Here is a 6,000-nt window from a genome sequence, read left to right on the forward strand (position 1 = left end):
ACCTTTAATTCTCTTGGCCCCTTGTCCTGCTTTTGCACCTGTCCTTCAAAATCTCCAGCCCTGGATTAATTGAAAGTTCTGCCATATTCATTGTTACACCTAAATAGTTGAAAATTGAAAGGAATCTCTATGGATTAGTACTGTAATGAGTTGATCACATTTAATCTCTCCTTTTTCCTTGTTTTGATCACTGTACTTGTCTTTGAACTATTCCTAGCCTTTTCTTTAGCCTCTCACTCTATTACCTTATTTTTAGCCTATAAGCATGCTTGTCCATTCCATTACAAAGAGACCCTCTGCATATCTATCTTTCATTTGTGTGTCTTGTATTTAGTCACTAAGTCGTGTTGGTCTCTTTTGCAACCCCATAGTTTTGGTTCTGAGGGCGACTCTGAAGCAAAATGATTGTGTATGTTTATTAACCCTAAGGATGGTTATAAATCACAATATGATTTATAGGTTCAAGTATAAAACTTTTGAAGCCTTGTCTTCTTATACTTTTCCCTCTCAGTCTATGGAAGTCTTCCGAACATACTAGATGTAGATGTAGATTTGTGTGTGATCAGTTGTGTCCAACTCTTTGCAACCCCATGGACTGTAGCCCACCAGGCTCCTCTGTCCATAGGATTCGCCAAGCAAGAACACTGGAGTGGGTTGTCATTTCTTTTTCCAGGGGATCTTCCCAATTCAGGGATCAAACCCTTGTCTCCTGCATTGGCAGGCAGATTCTTTACTGCTGAACCACCAGAGAAGCCCCATATCTTTTATTTACTTCTAGCCAAAATCTTCTCTCTCTTCTCCACTGCCATTAACTCATCTTATGCTCTGTCTTCTCCAAATAAAAAAAAGGTAGTCACATATTCCTCCTCAAAAAGTCTAAATAAAATGTTGATGTAACATCCTTCAATTATAGGAGGTCATACTTATTTTATTCTATTCACGTAATGGCTTACTTTCAGAAACCATTTCATCATTGCTGTTTTTTTGACTTAGTTTGCTTAGTGTATATGGTACTGATTTCTTATAGGACAGTAGTTCACACCCAAGAATACCAAGTCAGAGCTTTCGATGGTGATTCCCAAGTATGAGTGTTTTTAAAATATAATCCAGGCAATACTGATATGCACCACTGGATAAGAAAGAGCAAGTGTTTAAATACTCGAAACATCAACAGTAAAGAGTTTCAAAAGTTACTAACTATTCTTTTTATAAGAAAATAGAAGAAAATTAAATAATTTGCTTATTTTGATAAATCACACAAAGGATAGAGTAAAAATTTCAATTGTGGTTGCCCTGTAGTTTTCTTAACACCACTGGTTGTATGAGGAAGAGGGACAGTGCCTTGTTGATACCAAACTGAGGTCTGGCTGCTTGCTGTTGAAAATCAATACTAGAGAGGCAGCTGTCAGTAGAAAGAAAGTTGCTTTTAATCAGAACACGAGCAATCTGGGGAGAAAATGGACCCGTCTCCCCCTGTAAGCAAACTCCGAAGACTCTTCTTCAAAATGAAAGTTTTTAAGAGGGAAAAAAGGAAGTAATCTCAGCTAATCAATGAGATAGGTGATCTGGGTGGTCACCATCATCCACTGCACGCAGATTCGTTGACTTCTTGACATCTATGATCTTTCTTTAGATGCTATCTTGTTCACACAGTTTGTTTGCACAGGTTGTTCTCAAGATTACTGAAGGCGTAACTAGGGAAGAGATCTGGTCATCTGTTAATTACTTATTCTTTACTTCTTTGATCTATGGAATGAACCAATAGGTTTGCAAGGTATTGTGTGATCAAAAGACTTGAAAGTTGTTCTGGGGCCACAGATGAGTAGAGCATGGAATTTAAGGTTAAGGTATAAAGTTAGTTACAATAGAGCTTGGTAAAGTGCCAAGAGAAACAGAAACAGGTTTTCCTGCTGAGGACAGTTTCCTGCAAAGAGCTGCTTACATTATATCTTGGTATCAACCATTTGCTTGGAGATAAGGGTGGGTGGCATGAGCTTTGGATTCAGACAAGCCTTAAACACATCCAACTCTAGTTATTTACCTACTTAACCATTTAGAATATCAGTTTTCTCATTTGTAAAATGATATAGTATGAATACCTACCTCACTGAGTTGTAAAAATTAAATGAGATAATGTATGCAAAGAATTTAGCAAAATCCCTGACACATTTTAACTGCTCAAAAAAAATAACTGCTTATGGTCTTGCTGATAGCACACATACTAGGCATTTGAAGTCCTGATGTTTCCCATGTTTGCACTTAGAAAAATAATCACTATCTGTGTTGATACTTTATAGTTTACTAAGCGTTTTAACTTATGCTGTTACAATCAACCGTTGCAAAACTCCTTCAGTCAGGCGTGGTATATATTTTACAAGTTAGAAAATTTAGCCACAAATGGGCAATTCAGCTTACATAGGAAACCTGAATATGGGAGAACAGAATGTGTTCAACTTCCCAGGTGTTGCTAGTGGTAAAGAATCCACCTGCCAGTGCAGGAGACACAAGAGTTGTGGACTTGATCCCTGGGTTGGAAAGATCCCCTGGAGTAGGAAACAGCAACCCACTCCAGTATTATTGCCTGGGAAATCCCATGGACAGTGGGCTACAGTCCATGGGGTTGCAAAGAGTCAGACACAACTGATAACACACACACATCTACATCTATATCTAGTGTGTTCAGGAGACTTCCATAGTCTGAGAGGGAAGAGTACAAAAAGATGAGACTTGAAAAAATAATGTACTTGAACCTATAAAGCATATTGTGATTTATAACCTTGCTTAGGGTTAATATACATAAACAATCATTTTGCTTCAGGGTTGCCTCCAGAACCAGACTGGACAGGCTGGACAAATCAGACTGGACAAAATAACATAAATGGTTATTAAACTAATCTAAATCTCTAGGTTTACTTCTGAGATGTATAAATATTTATTAGACTTTCCCAAAACATCATCTGGTTAATGACATAATAGTAGCATGTCTATTAATAGAATCAATTTCATGATATATGGAGGAGATTGATAAATGAACATCTCACCTACATCTTTCTATTTACTTAGACTATTGATTTCAGACTCTATCTGATCCTGTGTCTTTCAAAAAACCACACTTTTAGTTCATTCAATCAGCATGGATTTTGTTGATTTTTTTCTTATTCTTAACCAGCAGGTGTTTATTTCTTTCTACCCTGCTGAGGTATGATCACTATGGAAGAGCTGCTGGACACTGTCCTACAGCCTTCATATTTTCTTCCTCTCTCTTGGATTTCATCCAAAGCCAATTTTGTTTAATCTGCCTGCTGCTGCTCTAGAAATGACATCTGTTCAAATTTACACTCTTTATCATGGCTGACATGTTGTTTGTGTGTCTGTTTACCTCAAGCCTACTTCCAACTGCCTTTTGCCGATAATTTCTGATTTCTTCCTTCAGTCTATCATAGGTTGGTAGGCATTGTGTTTGTTTATGCAACCTGATTCATATCACTTATTTTCTGGCCCTTGTGCTATCTGCAATTATGTCTTGAAGGGAGTTGGAACTTACATGACAGGAAAAATATAGATTAGTAAATTGAGTGGAAACGAAAATAATTTTCCTGCTTGCTCACCTTCAGGTACCACAAAAATATGCTCCAGTAATTAGGCAACTTGACCTCCATGAAACCCAGAAGACATTTATCAAGGAATTTACCATATACTGTCTTTGCAATGTGTAAGAAGAGAAATATATGGCAAAGAATGCTCAATTCCAGTTCTCTTTTTGAAGAAGTTCTGGCACAGGTTGAGAATGAGCAGAATAAAAATGTATCCCCACGGTAAAAATGAGAAATTGTGATTTTGCCACCAAATTTACTAGAACTGGATCTAAGCCAATTAATTTAAGAGAATCCTTTGAAACTGAATCAAAAAATAAAAGTGAGCAAAGAACAGACATCAGCATTCCCTGCATATCACAGTAGAGACTAAAATAATAGAAGAAGCAGTAGTAGGAAGGTGAATTATTGAAATTCTACAAGGTGAATTAATTTTAAATACTGATATTAGAAATATCAAAGAATACATTATGGATTAGTAACATCATATGTAAAAACAGCTAGTTAGAGCAGAAACTCATGAGAAAAAGTTTAATAGAAATAACAAGTAAATGTATATAATAGAAGGGGCACATCTGAATGACAGAGAATAGAAGAGTCAGTGATGAAGAACAGTGTGGATAAAAAGCCAGACAGTAAAAAACAAACAAAACACTGATGCTATTTCTCCTAAAAAAATTCTGGATGATTACTGAGTGCCTCTTATATAGAATTTTTAATATGTCTAGAAAATATTCCAAGATTCCAATGACTTTCATGACATATCCCAGGCAAGAGAATCAGCCAAAGAAAGATGTGTGAGCAATATTTATTTATAGTAAAACAGTTAAGAGATGGGAATAGCTGCCTCCTGAGAAATCTCTTTGCAGGTCAAGAAGCAACAGTTAGAATTGGACATGGAATGTCAGACTGGTTCCAAATTGGGAAAGGAGTATGTCAAGGCTGTATATTGTCACCCTGCTTATTTAACTTATATGCAGTACACCAAGCCAAATGCTGGGCTGGATGAAGCACAAGCTGGAATCAAGATTGCCAGGAGAAATATCAATTAACCTTATATATGCAGATGACACCACCCTTATGGCAGAAAGCAAAGAGGAACTTAAGAGCCTCTTGATGAAAGTGAAAGAAGAGAGTGAAAAAGTTGGCTTAAAATTCAACATTCAGAAAACCAAGATCATGGCATCTGGTCCCATCACTTCATGGCAAATAGATGGAGAAACAACGGAAACAGTGACAGACTTTATTTTCTTGGGCTCCCAAATCACTGCAGATGGTGACTGCAGTCATGAAATTAAAAGAAGCTTGTTCCTTGAAAGAAAAGCTATGACAAGCTTAGACAGCCTAGTAAAAAGCAGACATTATTTTGCCAACAAAGGCCCATCTAGTCAAAGCTATGGTTTTTCCAGTAGTCATGTATGGATGTGAGAGTTGGACTATAAAGAAAGCTGAGCGCCAAATAATTGATGCTTTTCTTTCTTTCTTTTTTTTTTTTTTTTTTTGAATTGATGCTTTTGAACTGTGGAGTTGGAGAAGACTCTTGAAAGTTCCTTGTACTGCAAGGAGATCAAACCAGTTCATCCTAAAGGCAATCAGTGCTGAATATTCATTGGAAGGACTGATGCTGAAGCTGAAACTCCAAAACTATGGCCACCTGATGTGAAGAACTGACTCATTGGAAAAGACCCTGATCCTGGGAAAGATTGAAGGCAGGAGGAGAAGGGGACGACAGAGGATGAGATGGTTGGATGGCATCACCGACTCGATGGACATGAGTTTGAGCAAGTTCTGGGGGTGGGAGTTTGTGATGGACAGGGAAACCTGGCACGCTTCAGTACATGGGGTCACAAAGAGTCAGACACGATTGAACAACTCAACTGAATTGAACTGAACTAAAAATAGTTCCAATTGTCTACACACTTGCATTCTGTATCAATTCTCTACCAAGGTTTCAGATATTAGTATCTATTTCATTGGTTGTTTATTTAACTTGTAAGAAGGCATGCCTTTCTGAACTATGACATTGTTATAAATGTCTTAGAATCATTTACAAGAATAGGAGGGGACTGCAAGATTAAGAGGGGAAAACAGAAAGTGCCTTTCTGTTCCCAAAGCTAGATTATTTCCTTTTCTTCAATGCTTCTTCCTTGATATATAATCTACCTAATATATTTTTCCGTTTTAGGTTGTCTGGGCTAGGTATTGATAATATTCAGCAGTGGCAGTGAACAATCATGACACTTGGAATAATTTCTTCACTGGTGCTAGGAACACCTTTGCTGCATCTTTGTCAAGTACCATATTAGTGAAATTTTCTTTATTGAAGAACCCAGACAGATGAGGGATTTCAAAACCTGGTCCTCTCTAATTATTTGAGAAGTATGAAGATAAGTAGCACAGAGGTATA

This window comes from Muntiacus reevesi, chromosome X, assembly GCF_963930625.1.
Source record: "Muntiacus reevesi chromosome X, mMunRee1.1, whole genome shotgun sequence".
Taxonomy (NCBI): domain Eukaryota; kingdom Metazoa; phylum Chordata; class Mammalia; order Artiodactyla; family Cervidae; genus Muntiacus; species Muntiacus reevesi.